Raw genomic sequence first — 23014 nt, 5'->3', positions numbered from 1 at the left:
AAGGGTATACCGTGAAGATTGGTAGAGCAGCTTAGTATACATTTTTTGCAAAAAACGTATCAACCAAATACCCTGTTTTTTACATCTTTTACTAGCACTTGCGGATTACTGCAACATTTTTTCAAACTGAGTGTTTTTGGTTTTACTATTCTCTTTTGTGTCTTCAGGTTTCTTGGTGGTGTGTGAACATGATCATACAGACTTGTTCACTGTGCAAGTAGCCCATGTGTTCCTGTTTCCATAATTGTTCTCTTGTGTCTACAAGACTGGGGAGTTCCACCACTCCTCTTGGGCTATCTGCACAAAAGCTGTTCTACCCTGTATGCACACATGGATTTTTCCTTTCTGAACCCTGTTCACACAGGTTATATACAGATGATCAGGTTTTTAAATACATCAGATAGGGATTGCATACATTAGTTAGGACTGCTCTGATAAGGGTATACCGTGAAGATTGGTAGAGCAGCTTAGTATACATTTTTTGCAAAAAACGTATCAACCAAATACCCTGTTTTTTACATCTTTTACTAGCACTTGCGGATTACTGCAACATTTTTTCAAACTGAGTGTTTTTGGTTTTACTATTCTCTTTTGTGTCTTCAGGTTTCTTGGTGGTGTGTGAACATGATCATACAGACTTGTTCACTGTGCAAGTAGCCCATGTGTTCCTGTTTCCATAATTGTTCTCTTGTGTCTACAAGACTGGGGAGTTCCACCACTCCTCTTGGGCTATCTGCACAAAAGCTGTTCTACCCTGTATGCACACATGGATTTTTCCTTTCTGAACCCTGTTCACACAGGTTATATACAGATGATCAGGTTTTTAAATACATCAGATAGGGATTGCATACATTAGTTAGGACTGCTCTGATAAGGGTATACCGTGAAGATTGGTAGAGCAGCTTAGTATACATTTTTTGCAAAAAACGTATCAACCAAATACCCTGTTTTTTACATCTTTTACTAGCACTTGCGGATTACTGCAACATTTTTTCAAACTGAGTGTTTTTGGTTTTACTATTCTCTTTTGTGTCTTCAAAACACAGAATAAGCCGACGCTGACACTTGTAGGCGAGCACGTTCTACGTACCGGGTCACATTTTCACCGATGTTCGGTTCTTGTGTTCGCTTTTGCCATTTTTTTGTGGATGAAACAAATTTTCTCAAGCTTCTCCTATCGAACAAACATAAAGTCATGCAGACGAGCGTGTAAATCGGATCGGTGCGCTCAGATGTTTCTCAGCAAACTGAACCAAGTTCTTCAAATCGGCTGCTCAGAATAATTGTTTGTTTCTCCTTCCGATTTTCCGTGACAAAAAATTGCTGCATGCACGCCTTACACCCGAGTCTGAGACGAGACTCAGACATTCAAGGTTAGAGGGGCGAGAAAAAAAAAAATCAGATCCTACATGGACGACTAGAGCGGCATCTGATTATTATGGATAAGTTTCATATGAACCTCGGAAACTGTATGTGATGATGAACATGATTTAATGTAGTTATATGGAAACAGATGGCACACGGATGTAAAAAACGGACACACGGATGACGCATGGATGTCACCCGGAAGACACATGGAAGTAAAAAATGGACACACAGATGACACATGGATGTCACCCGGAAGACACATGTAAATAACAAATGGACACACAGATGACGCATGGATGTCACCCGGAAGACACATGGAAGTAAAAAATGGACACACAGATGACGCATGGATGTCACCCGGAAGACACATGGAAGTAAAAAATGGACACACAGATGACGCATGGATGTCACCCGGAAGACACATGGAAGTAAAAAATGGACACACAGATGACGCATGGATGTCACCCAGAAGATACATGGAAGTAAAAAATGGACACACAGATGACGCATGGATGTCACCCAGAAGATACATGGAAGTAAAAAATGGACACACAGATGATGCATGTATGTCGCCCGGAAGACACATGGAAGTAAAAAATGGACACAAATGACGCATGGATGTCACCCGGAAGACACATGGAAGTAAAAAATGGACACACAGATGACGCATGGATGTCGCCCGGAAGATACATGGAAGTAAAAAATGGACACACAGATGACGCATGGATGTCACCCGGAAGACACATGGAAGTAAAAAATGGACACACAGATGATGCATGTATGTCGCCCGGAAGACACATGGAAGTAAAAAATGGACACACAGATGACGCATGGATGTCACCCGAAAGACACATGGAAGTAAAAAAATGGACACACAGATGACGCATGTATGTCGCCCGGAAGACACATGGAAGTAAAAAATGGACACACAGATGACGCATGGATGTCACCCGGAAGACACATGGAAGTAAAAAATGGACACACAGATGACGCATGGATGTCGCCCGGAAGATACATGGAAGTAAAAAATGGACACACAGATGACGCATGGATGTCACCCGGAAGACACATGGAAGTAAAAAATGGACACACAGATGACGCATGGATGTCACCCGGAAGACACATGGAAGTAAAAAATGGACACACAGATGAAGCATGGATGTCACCCGGAAGACACATGGAAGTAAAAAATGGACACACAGATGACGCATGGATGTCACCCGGAAGACACATGGAAGTAAAAAATGGACACACAGATGACGCATGGATGTCACCCGGAAGACACATGGAAGTAAAAAATGGACACACAGATGACGCAAGGATGTCACCCGGAAGACACATGGAAGTAAAAAATGGACACACAGATGAAGCATGGATGTCACCTGGAAGACACATGGAAGTAAAAAATGGACACACAGATGACGCATGGATGTCGCCCGGAAGACACATGGAAGTAAAAAATGGACACACAGATGACGCATGGATGTCACACAGATGTAAAAAATGTCTGCATGAATGGAACATGGATGTCCCGCGAATGTCACATGGAAGTAAAAAATGGACACACGGATGTCACATGGATGTCAGTAAAGGATGCACAGATGGCACACGGGTGTCCTATGGATGTCACATTGATGTCACACGGATGTAAAGAAACGGACACACGGATGGCACATTGATGTCACTCAGATGTTACATGAATGTGAAAAACAGACACGTGGATGGCCCATGGATGTATCTCGGAAGAAAATCTGATGAATTTTTTTTTTCAAATTGAGTTTTCTGGATGAAACTCGGATGATTTTTCATACGCTCATCTGCAGGCGCTCTAAAGTCGAGTGCTGTCTGATTTTTTTTTCATGTACCCGTAGATTTTCATCTATTAGTTTAATCCGTGATTTGGATCAAAATCGGACACGACTGTGATTTTGTGCCGTAAAAATACGGGCTTGTGAACAGCCGCACAGACTGTAATGAGTGCGCGTGCAATCTGCGAAAAACACGGATACAACTGCTACACGAAAAACTGACGTCTGAATGAGCCCTGACTATAACTCCCGGCTGCACTGGCTACAGAGGCGCTCTAAAGACGGAAGCGATGAGCTGGAAGATAACAATTCCAAGTGAACGTTAACCCCAACTACTACCACTACTACTACCACTACTACTACCACCGGTCTGCCTTTTAGCTGCAAAGAATAAACTCATTTTTTACAGTCAGGTTGTAGAAGTGAAATATTAGGGCTGAAATATATTTCAGCAGCTTCCAACCTGAAGAACAGGTTTCCGATCTGGATAAAAAGGGCTTGCTCACAGCAGATCGTAACGTCCTCTTTATTCCAGATTCTCCTCCTCCTTTGAACTTGCTGTTGCCCTGGAGCTCACTTGTTTGAATAGGGACTGAGCTGAGCTCAGTGTGGGCAGGGAGGCTCCAAAGAAACTTTGTTTTCCTCCAGCGCCTTACTGGGAATATATCAAGTTGGGATTTACCATGAAGAAGGAGACTTCCTAGCCGGAGCCTATGGAGAATTAAAGGTTGGTTCACTATGTTGCATTTTTTTCTCCCATCTTTATTAGTCCCTGTGCATGAAGGACATCTGTAGTCTTTAGTCCCAGGACCTAATTCTGTTGTTCTGTACATGACTATTGCATTTCAGTGGTGACCGGATCTTGGCATTGAGTCTGGGGTGCACCCTTTGACACACAGAGGCGTGGAGGAGATTTCATTCCTTTTATTTGCTATTTCTGTTTTTTTTTTCTTTTTTTCAACGTCACAAACGCTCAGAAAAAGTTTCCCGGCATTGAGCTCTGCTTGTAATTGGCCGTGAGATCATCGAGTACATAGAAGAAGGCCCTCGTTGGGTGCCGGAGATATGACAAAGGTGGTCATAGACCAAATAATACTGATGGAGGGATTGGATCTTAGGGTGCGCTCACACTACTTTTGCAATATTCTCTTGGCATATAATTGCATCTATTGGGCGTATGTGTCAGGAAATCCTCCCAGCATAGCACTGCCACAAACAAGGATAACTCAGAAGAATTCATCCCTAAGTTGGAGCAAAAATGATCAGGTTTGATGGATAGAAGTAAAAAAAACATCAGCTAGACGTCATTCAGACATTAGTTTTTTTTTAATCTCATACTTGAATAAAAGGTCCGTTTTTCAGCAGTGTGCCGAATCAGAATTTGATCAGAGTTTGGTCAGTGTGCCGGATCAGATTTATTTTGATCGGAGATTGTTCGGTGTGCCGAATCAGATTTTGATCGGAGTTTGGTCAGTGTGCCGAATCAGATCTTGATCGGAGTTTGGTCAGTGTGCCGAATCAGATATTGATCGGAGTTTGGTCAGTGTGCCGAATCAGATCTTAATCAGAGTTTGGTCAGTGTGCCGAATCAGATCTTGATCGGAGTTTGATCAGTGTGCCGAATCAGATTTTGATTGGAGTTTGGTCAGTGTGCCGAATCAGATTTTGATTGGAGTTTGGTCAGTGTGCCGAATCAGATTTTGATCGGAGTTTGGTCAGTGTGCCGAATCAGATCTTGATCGGAGTTTGGTCAGTGTGCCGAATCAGATATTGATCGGAGTTTGGTCAGTGTGCCGAATCGGATCTTGATCGGAGTTTGGTCAGTGTGCCGAATCGGATCTTGATCGGAGTTTGGTCAGTGTGCCGAATCAGATTATGATCGGAGTTTGGTCAGTGTGCCGAATCAGATCTTGATCGGAGTTTGGTCAGTGTGCCGAATCAGATATTGATCGGAGTTTGGTCAGTGTGCCGAATCGGATCTTGATCGGAGTTTGGTCAGTGTGCCGAATCAGATTTTGATCGGAGTTTGGTCAGTGTGCCAGATCACATTTTGGACGGAGTTTGGTCAGGGTGCCGGATCACATTTTGATCGGAGTTTGGTCAGTGTGCCAGATCACATTTTGGTCGGAGTTTGGTCAGTGTGCTGGATCAGACATTGATGGGCATTTGGTCAGTGTGCCGGATCACATTTTGATCGGAGTTTGGTCAATGTGCCGGATCACATTTTGATAGGAGTTTGGTCAGTGTGCTGGATCACATTTTGATTGGAGTTTGGTCAGTGTGCTGGATCACATTTTGATCGGAGTTTGGTCAGTGTGCCGGGTCAGATATTGATGGGAATTTGGTCAGTGTGCCGAATCAGATTTTGTTGGGAGTTTGGTCAGTGTGCCGGATCTGATTTTGATGGGAGTTTGGTCAGTGAGCCGGATCAGATTTTATCGGAATTTGGTAAGTTTGTCGGCTTTTTAGCATCAGTGGTTTTTTTTGCTTTTTTTTTGACGGTTCTCCAATTGACAGCACTAGGATGTAACCAGGAGGCCATCAGTGTGCTGTCCAGGTTTTTCATTTTTCATGGGCCTATAGAATTGTATTGGTGAGTTTGATAAAAAAAAAAAGGACCTATCTCTGTTTTCTTTTTGGTGGACACTCAGTGCCCCAAAAAACACGAACATGTGAACAGACACATAGACTATAATGGGTGTGTGTTCTAACTGTGGAAAAAGGATGAATAGAACTCATATAAGAAAAACTGACGTCTGAATAAGGCCTTGCACACACAGCCATATTTGGCTCCGTAACAGCCTGATGCACAGAGCTGCAATATGGCACCAATCACAGTCTATGGGGAAACTGCGTCTCTTTATGTCTGGGATCTTACACAAAGACATGACAAGTAATAAAGGTGTCATGCTTCTTTGGATGCAGAGGTGGACACTGACACTTAGGGCCACTGTGCAGAACATTATACAGATCTTTGGCGATAAAGGGGTGGAAACGATCGTGAACCTTCTCCGGTCACCCGTCTACTTATACACTAATCATTGTACGCCGTCATTGTGGAGTCAAAATAAAAATATTACATATTATTAACCTTATCATTAATTTATGAAAAACATTGTGTTTTTGCATTTTTACCTTAATAATGTAAATATTGTTATCATATAAAATTATATTAGTAAATTTGTTTTTACTAATTATCACACAAGAGAGTTGAAAAATAGAGGATTCAGAGTCGTAGGTTTGTGTTACTGACTCCACAGCCCTGATCGTTGTCCCTTCCATGCGGTCTAGCTGACGGAGGGTTCACTTGTACGCCGGACCACTGGGAAGCTGCACAGGTTATTTACACCTCCGTGGGATGTAAGATAAACTTGCCTAGATGCATATAGGGGTTCACAGAGGTGTTACGGCTCCAGACTATGGCAATATTAACTCTTACACGATCTGCTGTGTGCAAAATACAGAGGAAGAGATCTGACTCTGTGCATTGGATCTGTCTGTGTGTGAATGGCGTCATGGTGGCAGATGTGATAGTGTGATCGATCATAAAGGGATTGTCTCAATTTCTTTTATTCAGGATCACTCCACTCTCGGCCCCTGGCGTCCTAGCTTTTCATCCTGCTGATAATTGACAGTTCAGATTAGTGGCAAGGTTGTGTAAGGACATAGAAATGCGGCCCACATTCCCCAGTGAAGACACGCGTGTTGTTTCAATGTTTTTAGATGGGCAATGTGTTTAGTAACATGCATTGTTAGTGATAGAGTTATGCTCTGCACAGCAACAGGTAGTTAGCAGAGGGAGACAGTGTTAATAGTTGGGATTAGCCCAGAGTGAGAAGGGCTAAAATGAAGGGACAGAGACAACTTCCTGTTGCAAAGTCAGTTTGGCTTAGCTTGCAGCTAGAGCGGACCTTTGGTCTGACTACTAAGCAGAGTCACATGACGTGGGTGTCCCTGATATATGTGGAGACCGAAGCAGGTGATAGCGTGATCCTGAGTAAAGAGAAGAAAAGAGTAAAAGCAGTGTGTGAACATCCCCATACAGTAGCTGTACCTACGCTTCAAACATGTGTCGCCGCCTGACTAAATAATTGTGTGTATTGTATATCCACCATTACGTGTGTAACTCTTCAGCGGTATTGTTTCCATACTGTTATGCTGCTTCTTGTTATTTTTAGAGAGTGACTGCAGCACGGCGGCTCCTACATGGCTGTCAGTCCCCTGTCACAAGCGAATCACTGATATTCCACAACTGCACTCAGATACATTGAATAAGTGGCATCTCATTGTCATATTGCTATGGCGGTATTAGCCCCCCTGTATCACCTACATGAATGATGGAGCAAATTTCAGTGCGCGTTTCTTTCCAATTTTTAATATTATTTTCATTGTATGTGGAACTATGGGGGCCTGGCTGTTGCATCCAAGCAGGCCTTAAATATATACTATAAAGGGGTTGTCCAGGCTTGTGGTTCAAGTCTGCTGTCACTCTACAGTCAGGATTCTCTGGTGCCGCTGCTCGGATCAGGCGGTCACGGGATTTGAACACTTTCAGCCACATTATGACTAGACGTATCCAGCCTCGCCCAATTCCCTTGTATTGAGAGAGATCACGCACGTCTAGACGGTATGTCGCCGCATCTATGAAAATCACATATTTGTGGTCATGTCCCCGCCAGCTCTTGGCATCAGAGAATCCTGACAGCTCGCACACTGCCCATTGAGAGGAACTTCAAGACTGCAGTCAGGATTCTCTGGTGCTGGTGCTGGGATCAGGTGGTCACCTGATTTGCACAGTTTCAGCCACATTACGAGTAGACGTGTCTGGCCTCACTCAATTCACTTGCATTGAGAGACATCGCGCACATCTAGTTGGCATGTGACGCGTGTATGAAAATCACATACTTGTCCTGACATCCTAGAATCCTGACAGCTCCACCACTGCCCGCTAGAAGGATTTACAAGTCTGCCATCACATAGAGCAACGGTACACTTGACCCCAAGTCTCGACAACCCATTTAATGCCTAGACATTAGAGCTGGTTGTCCATGGCCGCCAGACCAGAGCCGAGCAAACCTCCTACCAGCAGACATCCCTTCTCTGAATAGTAGGTCCAGCACATCACAAGCAGGGCTAAATAATACGAAGAGATATCGGAGATGCCACAGGTAGGAGGTGGTCTGCATGGCTCTGGTCCGCCACCATGGACCATTGTGGTTACTTGACTAGGGTCCTCAACTATGTAAAAAAAAAAAAAGTTATGTAGTTACACAAAAATTTCTTTAAGGCAATTAATACTGAAAACAATCATGGAATATTTGTTGTTGGATCCTATTTATTTTTCAGAGAGTCCTAATTTTGCCAAGTGCTTAGTCCTCACCACTTCTGTTATGGTCAATTTTAAACAAGTTCTGTATGACCTGATTTTTTTTCCCTTCAGTTCAATGAATGACAGATTAAAAATACAGATGGACGCCCATCCAATCATTGATAGTGTTATTTAGATGTGTACCGAGCTTTACTTGCATGTGGATTCGTGTCTTATGACCACAACATGCATGTTTCAGGTGGTTTCCTTCTGCATAGTTATGATGCATGTATGTATTACTAACGGCTTGCTCAACTTATTGTCGTTGAGTTTCCTTTGTTCCTTTGGTCTTTTTCCTATGATCACACTCCACGAATCTGTACAAATTAAAGTATTTATGAAATGTAGCTACTCTTTATAATTATCATGCAGCCATTCTCATATTTGTCAAAGTATGCTACAGAAGGTATCGTAATTACCGGTGGTTGATCCCAGCCGCTTATATTAGTATGAACCCACACTTCTACAAATCTAAGGCTTTACTCACACCACGATTAGTCACACAGTGGAAGGCATACAATTAGGAAAGAAAAGAATACTTATTCTGACATACCGTACGGTACTCGTAGACGTCTATGGGACAGAAGCGCCCAGCACTCTGGGAGATTTGTGTGCTCAGATAACTTTGACCACGGTTTCAGACTTTAATTAGTCATCTGGTAAGGTTATGGCTTTTTCACTATTATAGTCAAGAAAGGCCAGCTTTATGATCCTAAACACACGTCAAAATTCACAATAGACGACCTCAAAAGGCGCAAGCTGAAGGTTTTACAATGGCCCTCACAGTCCACTAACCTGAACATCATTGAAAATCTGTGGCTAGACCTCAAAATAGCAGAGGATGCAAGATGACCCACTGAACTGGAAGAATCGATGAAAATCCCTCAAACAAGAATTGAAAGACTCTTGTCTGGCTTCAAAAAGAGTTTACAAAGTGCGATACTTTCAAAACGGGTCGCTACTAGGTACTAACCATGCGGGGCGCCCAATCGTTTGCATCGGCCCATTTTCCTTTTTGCAATTTTTAAAATGTCAAAGATGAAAACGGGCATATATATTTTTTTGCAAAATATGAAGAAAATGGGTCATCTTTAACATTATGCCTTTAGAGATCATTTCATTTTCATCTTGCTTAACTGTCAACAATAACAGTAATTTTGACTACGTCAATTCTGACATAGGTTTTTGGGGAATTATTTTTGCGGTGTACATTTTGTGGTATGAATGACCCTGCAGTATGATTCTCCTTATCAATATGATTACGGCAATACCCAACATGTCCAGTTTTTTTTATTATTTTAGTGGTGAAAAAAAGTCACAAGTATTCTGCAAAAAAATGTTTTTGGGGTTGCATTGCCATTTTTTTTTAAACCTGTAATTTTTTGACAAATGGAGCTGAGTAAAGGCTTATTTTTTGCAGGGTGCAGCAATATTTTTATTGATCCCGTCTTGGGATAGATGTGACTTTTTCATCACTTGTTACAGCATTTGTTGTGGAATTCATCACATATTGGCAAGAAAGAGTCAAATCAGAAATTCACTTGCAGCAATAGGTTTCAGCACTTGACTAATGCTACCAATGACCATTACAATCAAGGAAAGCCCACAACTTCGAGGACATGAGACACAGATATCAATCAGCAAGGCTGATGATTATTAGCTTGTTGATTCATTTCTGCAGAAAAATTAACAGGACCCGAGATGATCATGCGCCATTGTACCTATGAGACCAAACAAATCTACTTGGACTGATTTTTAAAAATAATACAAGAACTTTTAGCAACGCTGCTCCACAACCCAAAATCAAAATCAAACATGTCCACATGAAGATTTAATACACCACATGGTACACTCAACTTTTCTAGCCTGGGTTGGGCTCTCCAGTAGAAAGGAGTAGATGCCAAGTTTTGAACATTGGTAAACTATTTGGTTGGGTCATGATATCCACCAGCATCTTTGGGTAGAAGGAAGCAGCAAGTGTTGTATGGTGGTAACTGAGTACTAGAAGTAGATAATCTGTTTGATTAGGAAACTAAGGTTGAGTAAAAGCTTTTATGTACTGTCCCGATTGGTTACACCTTGTCACGGTGGGATGGCTTTTATGCGTTTCGATCAACTTAGTGTTAACCAAGTACCCTACGTTATATACATGTACTATTACTATTCATTACCAGGAGGGATAACTAACACTAGAAAATAAAGAGAAAGGATTTGGATGGATCTAGATAAGCTTGAACAATGGGCAGTGACTAAGGGTACCGTCACACTATACGATTTACCTACGATCACGACCAGCGATATGACCTGGCCGTGATCGTAGGTAAATCGTAGTGTGGTCGCTGGGGAGCTGTCACACAGACAGCTCTCCAGCGACCAACGATGCCGAGGTCCCTGGGTAACCGCGCTTAGTTACCCAATGTTTACCCTGCTTACAAGCGTAAAACTAAAAAAAAACAAACTGCACATACTTACATTCTGGTGTCCGTCAGGTCCCTTGCAGTCTCTGCTTCACGCACTGTGACTGCCGGCCGTAAAGTGAAAGTGAAAGCACAGCCGCTGTGCTCTGCTTTCACTTTACGGCCGGCAGTCACAGTGCTGGAAGCAGACGGCAAGGGACCTGACGGACACCAGAATGTAAGTATGTGCTGTTTGTTTTTTTTTAGTTTTACGCTTGTAAGCAGGGTAAACATTGGGTAACTAAGCGCGGTTACCCAGGGACCTCGGCATCGTCGTTTTTAGTTTAACGCTTGTAACCAGGGTAAACATCGGGTAACTAAGCGCGGTCCTGCGCTTAGTTACCCGATGTTTACCCTGGTTACAAGCGAACGCATCGCTGGATCGCATCGCTAGATCGCTAGATCGGTGTCACACACACCGATCTAGCGATGACAGCGGGAGATCCAGCGATGAAAGAAAGTTCTAAACGATCTGCTACGACGTACGATTCTCAGCAGGATCCCTGATCGCTGCTGCGTGTCAGACACAGCGATATCGTAACGATATCGCTGGAACGTCACGAATCGTACCGTCATAGCGATCGAAATGTTATAGTGTGACGGTACCCTTATAGAATGGTATATAACAGGGTGAAATGCAAGTTTCTACATTTGGGCAAAAAAAACCACGCAAATTACATCTACAGAATGGGAGGAATAGAACTAAGCAAGAGCACGTGTGAAAAAGACTTGGGTATACTTGTAGATCACAGACTGCACATGAGTCAACAGTGTGATGCAGCAGCAAAAAAGGAAAAACACAGTTCTATGATGTATTAAAAGAAGCATAGAGTCTAGATCACGTGAAGTTATTATCCTCCTCTATTCCTCCTTAATCAGGCCTCATCTGGAATACTGTGTCCAGTTCTGAGCACCACATTTAAAAAAAAATATTGAAATACTGGAGCAAGTTCAGAGAAGATCTAGCAGAATGGTGAGCAGACTGTAAACTATGTCCTACGATTAAAGGATCTGGGAATGTTTAGCTTACAAAAAAGAAGGCTAAGAGGAGACTTAATAGCGGTCTACAAATATCTGAAGGGTTGTCACAGTGTAGAGGGATCAACCTTATTCTCATTTGCACATGGAAACATGAGAAGCAATGGGATGAAACTGAAAGGGAGAAGATACAGATTAGATATTAGAAAACACTTTTTGACAGTGAGGGAGATGAATAAGTGGAACAGGCTGCCATGAGAGGTGGTGAGTTCTCCTTCAATGGAAGTCTTCAGAGGCTGGACAGACATCTGTCTGAGATGGTTTAGTGACTCCTGCATTGACCAGGGGGTTGGACACGACCCTGGAGGTCCCTTCCAACTCTACCATTCTATGATTTGTGTACTTATTACAAGGTATTTGCTCATTTTGTTTTTATCTTAGTAAATGGTCTATTTATTTTATGCACATTCAGTGCTGAAGGAATCTCGGCTTTTTTTTTCGGTGCTAACATTGGAATTAAATTCAGAAATGACAAAAGTTTTTATTTGGCTTCTTCATCCTTTCTAACCACCCACGGTTTTGGCTGCCAAATAGACAGATCCTACAGATGCATTATTATGATGCAGCCACAATCATGGAGTTGAGAGCAACTCTCTTATGTGAGCGACTCTTTCCTGTAAGTGCCCTTTTTTTTTTACACACAGTCATGGTTTTACAGAGAGCCCATAACCCCTCGTCAGTCATGATCCATGAAACGCTTCAGGGTCTCTGAACCGTGGCGCAAATTAAAAGATATAAGATCCATAAGACGGATCATGTACACAGCAATGTTCTTTTGACATTGCTGCGCATTTTGTTTTTCATTTTATGGGCGCTTTTTCAGGTGGAATTCCCCTGAAAAAGACGCCATGGACCCATAACCAAAGGTGACCACGATGGTGAAACTTTGATATTTCATCGTGGCAGGGGACCTATAGATCCAATCATGCAAACTGCAAAGTTTTACTAATTTGATCTAATATATAGGCAGCATGAAAATGCACCAAAGTCATCCTTATGGCTCATGCTAAACGATACATTTGATAAATTTTTGTAGATTTTGTACATTTTTGTTATATTACCTATTGGTTAACATATCTGATGCCATTATCTGGTCCCCCAAATTTCGGCACCCATTGTTGCATTGTAAGTCATGTCCTTTTTTCTATACTTCTTGCCGACTGCGTCACAAAAGCATCTAAAATACCGTACATATTAAATGTAGAACGTTACATGTAGCGTTTTGGCTCATTGTTTAATGTCTTCATGCAATTAATTGAGAGAAAATAATCCTAAAAAAATAATATTGTAAAGTAGAATGGAGCTGAAATTATGAAGTGTAGATTGTATTATTTTGCATATATCTGAGCAGAAGACTAATTGATTCCTGTAAATTAAGACTTTATTTAGTATTTTTTTTTATCTAATATTTGTTTTCTATTCCATATTATAATTATAATTAGCTCTTTTCTGGATGTTTAGTTTCTATATAGTTTACGGAAAGCTATGACAAGTCATTCAGTATTTCTTCAAACTTGGAAACTTTTATTAACTTTATTTAATTAACTTTTAAAGCCAACAGGACTTCTTAGAGACATGGACCTAGTGTTGGAGGCAGTGGAGTTGACAAACAGATCATTACCATCAAGACACATAGAATTGATTATATTGGCAAGGGTTGATCTTAAAACTTCTGGGACCTAATGTAAAATGCGTTACATTGCCCTTTTATAAGAGTGCTGTGACGGTATTTTACTCTGTGCGATATCTGTAGTGATTATTAGGGGTAACGCACAAGCACTTCGGCAGTGCACCCAACTTGGCGCATTGCCATTGTATGGGCAGAGAAGGGTTGGTCAATGTTGGCACGGTTGTACTGGACACTATTTTGTGTGCATTTTTATGAACCATTTCCTTTTAGATATTTTTTAGTATTCCCATATATCAGGGGTGTCAAACTGCATTCCTCGAGGGCTGCAAACAGGTCATGTTTTCAGGATTTCCTTGTACTGCACAGGTGATAATTTAATCACCTGCACAAATAATGAGTCGGTGATTAAATTATCACCTGTGCAGTACAGGGAAATCCTGAAAACATGACCTGTTTGCAGCCCTCGAGGAATGCAGTTTGACACCCCTGTCATATATGATATAGAATCACTATGAGTACTCCGGTCCCATCGTTATAAAAAGGAAGGGGTTAAGGCAGACGCTGGTCACGTGTCTACTTATCGGCTGCGTAGGACCGGCTGCTGTAAAAGTTGAATGCGGGTTAATGATTGAAGAGCAGAAGCTCTGAGGGATATCGTAACTTGTGGAGGCAAGGTCTCATTCCCTTTGAAAATCTGCGTTTTGACGGAAAAGAAATATATACGCCCCGAGGGATAAGGAAACAACGAGCCAGTCTCACAATGAATCTACAGCTAAACAGTTCATAACAATATGTCATCAATGCTCAGCCAATATGTCTGTAGATATACAGCCAGTGGTGGGACTGGAATTTTTTACAACAGGTTCCGAACCTGAGTCATTTTTGTGCCCACCCATCAGTTGCCGGCCCCTACTGTCAAGCAATCAGCGCCCGTAAAAGTCCCATATTCTTGGAGCTGTTTGGTGAGTCCCACCAGAACTGCTTAGGTTGAGCACAACGGGTGAGATGTATTTGTTTATCTGTCCCTGTGCTCTGCATAGCCAGAAACCAAAATAACAAGGCTCTGCACAATGCAAATATCTTGGTTACTGTCTAAGCCAAAAACAAACCCATCTTGATTGTTGCAGTCTACATCACCAAGAACCAAAATGACCAAAGAAGAGCAGCTACAGAACTAAGGCAGTATAAAATCTAGTGCAGTGCCAAGGTTCAGTACTCTCTTCATTCATTACTAAGACATGCTTTTTTATTTTTACACTTTCTCTAACCCAGATTACGGGTAAGGATTTGGGATTGGTTTAGGGTTAGGCTTGGGGCTATAGTTAGGCTTAGAACTAAGGTTAGGCTCAGGGATAGTGTAACAAAATTGCTACATGAAAAATGTAATCAAAAAAATAAAACTAATAATGTTTTACATTATTATTTTTAATATTTTAGTAAAAAGGAAAAATCGGAGGTCAAAGTGCAAGCTATAATTACACCAGTATTTTCCACAATTGCACATGGTATTGGGATAAGGGGTTAAACACTGGACTCAGGGAGTGATAGCAGTCTACAAATTAAGTGGTGCAAAATACTTGCCCCAAATACTGGCAACCCACGCTACGCCACTGCCACCAGTGATTGGCGTTACACTTTTGTAAGGGAGATCAGTCAGTTGTTCAAACTGTCATTTTAACAAAAAAGTTTAGGAAAACTGGGAAGGGCCCTCCGAACTCGACCCCTATGTGCAATACGTGTAGGCATAGTGCCATTTAGCCAGTGTTGGGGCTCTGTACCTGGGCACATATTAATGACCTCTTAGTCTGAGGCATACACTTCATTTTGGATGGCCAACGAGGCTGATTCGGAATATTGTCTGCTGGTCATTGGTGACATATGTCAACTAATGCCAGGTATCTGTTACAAGTGTAATAGTTGATCAATAGTTTATGCCGAATGTCAGATCTGCTATTATTTTAATTTATGTCAGTCATCCAAAGAGACAAGCTTCATAGATAATAATCTTTATTTTTTTTATATAGCGCTAACAAATTCCGCAGCGCTTTACAGGTTGCACACATTATCATAACTGTAACCGTTGGGGCTCACAATCTAAATTCCCTATCAGTATGTCTTTGGAATGTGGGAGGAAACTGGAGTACCCGGAGAAAACCCACGCAAACACGGAGAGAACATACAAACTCTTTGCAGATGTTGTCCTGGGTGGGGTTTGAACCCAGGACTCCAGCGCTGCAAGGCTGCTGTGCTAACCACTGAGTTCATAGATCATGTATGAACGACAAGTGATTCAGAAAACGAATATCTGGAATCCCTAATATATGGCCAGCTTGAAGCACCACTCCAGCTTTTTTTCTCATTGCAGAGCTGGCGTGGTGCCACTAATGGAAGATCTGTTTCCGGCACCACTCCAGTTGCTCTCCAGCAGTTTGTGAACTGTCGGATCACGCCAGTGTTTGCTGGGCGATCCAGAAGTCATAAATCAATGTAAGTCTATGAGAACCAGAAGGAAGCAAGAAGGGGGATCTCATGGACCTAGACTTAGAGCTTGTAACCCTTACCTCTAACTTTCGGGCAGTTATCAGTTGCAGTTACAAGATGGCGCCATGGGACCGTAGAGGCACTGGGAAGACCTGAAGATGGCTGATGACAAGTTTAAGACTAAGTGCACCTTATGTTTGTAGCACCACTCCAGCACTGACATAAAAATAAACCGTTGGAGTGGTGCATTAAAGGGTTATTGTCATGGGAATACCACGACAGAGAGTGACCAGAAGACCACATTGTCTGGTTTCTTGTACTCTTGCACTGGTTAGAAGTACTACAAAATCAACTAACAATGCATATATACTCGCCTCTGGCACTTAGTGCTTGCCAGTGTTAGTTTTTACTGTCTGGTTCTGGAGTTGGAGGTTTAGTTCATGGTTGGGGATGGCGTTTGGAGATTGTTCTGGGGATTGTTGCTTGGATTTTTGTCTGTGCGCACATTATCATCCACTCCTAATTGGTTTCCCCTTCTTTAAACTCCCCTGTGTCCCACTCTGTTGTTTGGTGTGTGAATTTTGTGTGGTTTGTATTTTTATTTATCCTTATCAGTCTTCCCTTGTTAGTCTGGTTAGTGTGTTCTTATAAACTTCAGCTTCCCATTAGTTTGGGTGTGGGGGGGGAACAGATTAGGGTTAATAGGAGCATAGCATAGCAGGGGAACCTGGCATCTCCACCTTCAGGAGTAATCTTGGAGACAGGGATAGACTAGGGCACCCTTTGTTTAGGGACTAGGTTAGTGTCCATAGTCCCAACAACATCGCGATAGTTATTCTCAATATTAAAAGTTTTTACATATGTTATCTTTTCTGATAAGCAGAAGTCCGACTGCTGGGCTCCCCCTGATCCCGAAAGAGGGCTGTGAAATGTCAGGTCTGAATAGAGCTCCTTTTATTCTTTAGGAACTGCCGCAGAAAACTGGGTACTTTACTTCACTTTTACCAGCAGTACCATAGAGAATGAATCTTGTAGACTGTGAACCCTCATTGGCAGAGTCCACTCTAATTCTGTACCAGTCGGTGACTTGTATTGTTCATGATTACTGTACTTGTTTTTTTCTTTCTTTTTTATTATATAAACCCCATTTCACATGTAAAGCGCCATGGAATAAATGGCCCTATAATAATAATAAATATGAAGAAGAATAATCGGGTAGCGGTTGAGCACTCTGATCAGGCATGTCAGAGCCCAGCTCTTTGGATCAGTCAGGGTCCCAATGGTCAGACCCCATCGATCAGAAAGCTACTCCCTGACTCATGGTAGATAATTGGTAGGAACACGACATTTTTGTGTTACTGCATCGAGGTACTGCCATAACACCAAGTCACTGTCCAAATATTGTTTTGCAAATGAAGGCTGGATATGTCAGCAAATATTTGAGTGGTTGTTGTGGACATCCGAAAATTTGAAATTAATTTGCACATCTAAAAATGTCAGGGTAGACTGCGTAGTTGTTTGAGGTTATTTCTGTATGCTATTGTAAATGTTAGTTCTTCTTTCTTGTAAAATATCCCTCTGTCTGCTCCCGGTGTTCCTGTCCAGAATAGACATTGAAAAGTACCAGACCTTTTACATTTCAACGACTTGTGTTTCATATCATCTTTTTGGGTGTCTGCCTCTGTTTAGCTGTTCCTGTCTCTTCTAGTTTTACTTTTGTGGATTTTTAGTTATTACATAAGGACATTTATAGGTAATGTTATTTCAGCATTTTGCCCAGTGTAGTATTTTATGCTACAGTATATAGTGTTCAGTTGTAGTTTTTTGGGGGTATGTTCAGATAGGGCAGTTTCAGAAATTTTTGTAACTGAAAATTAATTCCATGTGCACCTATTTTGCCGGGTAAGCTACACATATCTTCACCCTTTACATTGCAGAACATGAAGTTTTTCTTTTACTTTATAACATTTTGGCTTTTTATTTGGACTTCTGTAGAATTGAGGTAAAATCTAAGCCTATAATGAAGCCTATAAATGGTTGAAACTTTGCTGCGGATTCTACGGCGATGGAAACCAAAGAAACCCTCTGAAGCCATGAATACTTCCACAGCTACAGTAACTATTGAGCTGAATCTCCCTCTTCCCGTCTCTCGCATCTTGGACCATTCTACCATGATGAGGTTGTTTTTTTTATCACCAATGTTTTTTAGCATGACTTCTTTAAAGTTTTCCTAGATTTGACTACATTTCTAAGTCACTCTGTTACTCCAGATTGCCGAATCCTGATAGTGTGCAATATGCACACTGTTAGGATATTACTCTTTTTGCCCACTGTTAGGATACTACTCTTTTTGCCCACTGTTAGGATACTACTCTTTTTGCACACTGTTAGGATACTACTCTTTTTGCACACTGTTAGGATACTACTCTTTTTGCACACTGTTAGGATACTACTCTTTTTGCACACTGTTAGGATACTACTCTTTTTGCACACTGTTAGGATACTACTCTTTTGTGTGCTTGAATAGTCTTCAGGTGACCCCATTGTGCAGCAATAACCGCATCTAAACATTTCTGGTAATTGTTAATTAGTTTTGCACTTTGCCTTGCAGGAATTTTAGGTCATTGTTCCCAACAAAACAGCATCAACTTTTATGTTGGTGGGTTTTTCCCATGAACTGCTCAAGCCAGGACTTTCCATAACATTTCTATAGGATTGAGGTCTGGACTTGCATACCCAGGAATCCCAGCCCCGCAATGTGAATAAATCAGAAGACACTGCGGGGCGGGATGTCTGGCAGGGCGGCCGCACAGGCGCAGTCAGCTTGACTGCAAATGAGGACAGAGGACGGGCAGCACTCACCGCGCATGCCCATGGCATGAGAAAAGAGCGCAGGCGCCGGTTCATTTGAAAACCGCGCCGAGGAGGCGGCGCCCGGCGCGCACAGGCCCGGAGTGATGGCTGTGCTGCGTCTGATTAGCAAGGAAAGCAAGGAATCTCAATTTGCAGACATTGAGATTCTGATTTGGCTATTATCCTAAGTCATGTGACAAGGCTCGTTAAAGGGTCGACATTGACTGAGAAAAGAGCGCAGGCGCCGGCTCATTTGAAAACAGAGCCAAGGAGGCGGCGCCCGGCGCGCACAGGCCCGGAGTGATGGCTGTGCTGCGTCTGATTAGCAAGGAAAGCAAGGAATCTCAATTTGCAGACATTGAGATTCTGATTTGGCTATTATCCTAAGTCATGTGACAAGGCTCGTTAAAGGGTCGACATTGACTGAGAAAAGAGCGCAGGCGCCGGCTCATTTGAAAACAGAGCCAAGGAGGCGGCGCCCGGCGTGCACAGGCCCGGAGTGATGGCTGTGCTGCGTCTGATTAGCAAGGAATCTCAATTTGCAGACATTGAGATTCTGGTTTGGCTATTATCCTAAGTCATGTGACAAGGCTCGTTAAAGGGTCGACATTGACTGTTAGGATTGCTACCTTCCAATAGGTGGCACAAGAGTTCTAGTCCTCTTCCTCTCTGAAGAGATAATTTGCATATTTCCGAGAGGAGCATTGCGGCTTTAAGTCTCCTCACCTCGACATGCTTATCATGTCACTCTCCGCAAGGAGAAACGATACTTCTTAGCTCTTTTGTTAGAATTTCTTCTCCTTATCTACTTTTAGGACTTGTGTGAAAATCTGATGTGGTTTTAAGTCAAATTTATGCAGAAATAAGGAAAAGCAAAAATGTGAAAGGTTCACAAACTTTGCACCACCATTGTAGCTTCGTTCAGTCGTCTCTGTTCTCAAGTTCCTGGATTGTACCAGATGAACATGAAGATGAGTGAGGAACTTAAAGACGTTGTCCACTACTTGGACAACTTCTTGTCACCCCCCCCTTGATTTGCCCCGATAAAATAATAAACCCTATACTCACCTCCTGTAACAGTGCCATTCCCACGGTGTCGGCACTCGCTCTCTCTTGGGCTGCCATGCTGTTGTTGAGTCACTGTCTCCGCCAAATCGAACATGAAGAGGAAGTCCAGGATCAGCTGCAGCCAGGACTTCCTCTTCATGTTTGATTTGTCCGAAGGTGGGGACAGTGACACCAGCGCTGGCTGTGCACCGGCGTCATGTGTCACAACACCGCATGAGAGTCCTGGGGAGAGCGAGTGCCGACACCACGGGAACAGCATCGGCCCGGGAGGTGAGTATAGGCTTTATTATTTTATGAGGGCCAAATATTTTGACCCAGAATGGGTTGTCCTAGTAGTGGACATCCCCTTTAAGCTGTGTGTTAAGACGTAGCCTATAATTGACATACTGAATATTAATCTGTTATACTTTCTCATATGTAACGTTTTTAATTTGGTGGCTCAGCGGACCTTTGCTATATAATTGTTTCCTTTGTCTGGCTTAGATTAAAACACATTAATATTTGATGGTCCTTGGTCAAGCTACATTTCTTTCCGAGGTAATTATGGGCACACACTATTGTTCTAATGATTCAAAACCAGAAAAAAAAGTGCTAACTGCTCAAAATTGAGGCTTTGGAGTTGGCAGCAATTCTCCTTCTACGCCCAAAGGAAGCAGAACTGTTCCAGAGAAATAGAACCAAAATACATGTTGTTGTTTTCCAAGAGATTATCATACCAAAAGTGTAACAACAATGAAAAATTCTAAAATATGATGCACAATCCGCAACGCTCCAGGATAAATTTATTATCTGCAAAGTAGAAACAATGTCACTTTTTATTGACAATTTTCTCGTCTACCCTCCAGCTCAGTTTTTCTGGACATTTAGCTTCAAATGGCTTCCAGTTGGCTTCAATAACATCCATGTGCCCAAAAATATACCTGGAACCAGAATATCTTCTTCAGGAAATGTTTCATATTAATGTCATAGTGTAATGTATAATAATAGAATATATTTTTTGTTGAAATGTTTGCTAATAATATTTATATAATCATCACATTCTGATGTCAGGACCCTGACCCATTATACAGTCACTGTTCAAAATTGAAAAATCTGCCGTCACTCTGTGTGACTACAGACTTATGAATACCCCGACGTGCGTCCTGTGCGCTGCGAGGATTCAGTGACTGCAAACTTATCATTTAGACCGGACAACCCCTTTAACTAGAAATTTGCCAACCCCGATGCAAAATTTTCAACAGGGTTCTTTAAAAGCATTGTTTTTCTCTTATGGGTTAAAGGCACCCTTTGTGTCTCCTAGGCTTCAGGGCCCAGGTGGGATTACAACTTCTGACCCTCCATAGTTACACCCCTGACAAACGGAATTTACATAGACACCGTAATATCATCGCTTATTTTTGTGCCTTTATTGGTACAACTGCTAAAAAAGAAATGGGCTGTAGTGATTATTACAATTTTATACTTGCACCAAACATCTCGTCCTAAACTCTACTATATCTGTATCTCAGCTTTCGGCACTTTGTTGTCGGTGACTTTTCTCGTGTCCTTGGAACAACTGTTCCTCCTTTTCGTTTTTTTTTTTTCTTTGTTTTCCTGGCTGGAAGGATTAGAAATGGAGAATAGAAGCAATTATAATATTTTCAGAAAGTTTGCGTTAAACAATAAAACAAAGACCGACGACTGCTTTATAATAATGTATCAATAGGTCCTTTGTCATTTTAATACCCACCGTGGGCATCGGCCTGAGCATAGAGCACAAGTGACAGCCTTGTCCACCTAATTGGGTAGTTTCTTTTCCTTTCTTCGTCTCCTTGCTATAATGTCTTTATTTAAAGATCTCCACACACACGCTACCACTTATTGATGCGCCACTTTTTCCATTCATATATATAGAAAAATTCACTTTAAGACCCCCAGACATCAGAAATGCTATTCTAACTCATTGCCGTGCGGATGAATGAGAGTCTACGGCCAGACAGGGAGGAAGTGTTACCTCCACCTAAGGCCAGTTTCACAAAGCCGAAATAATTAGTACTTTCTAGGGTCTATATTATGGCAGAAACACCTGGTTCTCCGATGAGTCCATTGAACTCAACTTTTGATCTTGGTGGGTTCAGTATGACTGTGAAGGGTCCAGGTGTTAAGGCGACGGTATGACATGAAGTATTACGACAATGTGAAATTTGCCTAAATGATTTTGTGCGCCAAGGATACTTTTGGTTTCCTAACGAGTTGCCGGTTGCATTGGAACCTAAGGACAGAGATGGACACCATGGGTCACTTGGGCTAAAAAAAAAAAAGAAATGATCATTCAGAAATAACAACTAAATCCAAATAAGTGGAAAAGAGGGGGAACCATAATGAGCGCAGTGGCTGTAGGGGTGTGCTGGTCCTGGTTCAAAAAGGTTTCTTAGACCCATATGAGAAGAACAATACCTGTGATAGTTGAGGGCCTTGATGGAAATTTTGCAATGGGGTCGTCAAGCTTCAAATTGCCACCACTAGAAATATATCTAAGATTTGGGGCATATCGAAAGGTCGCAGTACACATTGGATGAATGTCGTATAAGCCTGGTGATTTTTACTACGAGACACGTTAATCACTGTGGATAGGCATTAAATGTACAGAATAATCACTGGGGGTCTGTTTATTGGGACATCTAATGATCCTGACAATGGAGGTCCCAAAGTCCCCTGGATGAATACAGATTGATGACCACCACTTTATTCCCTTCTACGGGACTCATATCTCATGGTTGGAAATGGAGAGGTGGTTGAGTGTGCACTACACCATTTCATTCAATGCTTGAGAACATTCGGGGGATTGGTAGTTTAACTCCTAATGATCGTGTATTTACATGTCTCCCATTTATGGGACATCAGCCAGTACCAGAGGTATTTCCACCTACCGGTAGAGAGCACATGCATGCTTGATATGCATTTG

General features: G+C 42.1%; 1 protein-coding gene across 1 annotated transcript in view; it reads left to right on the top strand.

Annotated features, from left to right (window-relative positions):
• The first annotated feature begins 3689 nt into the window (after positions 1 to 3689).
• PLCH2 (phospholipase C eta 2) overlaps positions 3690 to 23014 on the top strand; it is a 770253-nt gene continuing 750928 nt past the window's right edge. The window contains exon 1 of the mRNA XM_069741627.1: positions 3690 to 3903. The gene's annotated coding sequence lies outside the window, so the exon portion shown is untranslated. The remainder of the gene's footprint in view (positions 3904 to 23014) is intronic.

This window comes from Ranitomeya imitator, chromosome 10, assembly GCF_032444005.1.
Source record: "Ranitomeya imitator isolate aRanImi1 chromosome 10, aRanImi1.pri, whole genome shotgun sequence".
NCBI classification, from domain to species: Eukaryota; Metazoa; Chordata; class Amphibia; order Anura; family Dendrobatidae; genus Ranitomeya; species Ranitomeya imitator.
Note: the sequence above shows the minus strand (reverse complement) of the source record. Positions and strands in the feature narration are given on the sequence as shown.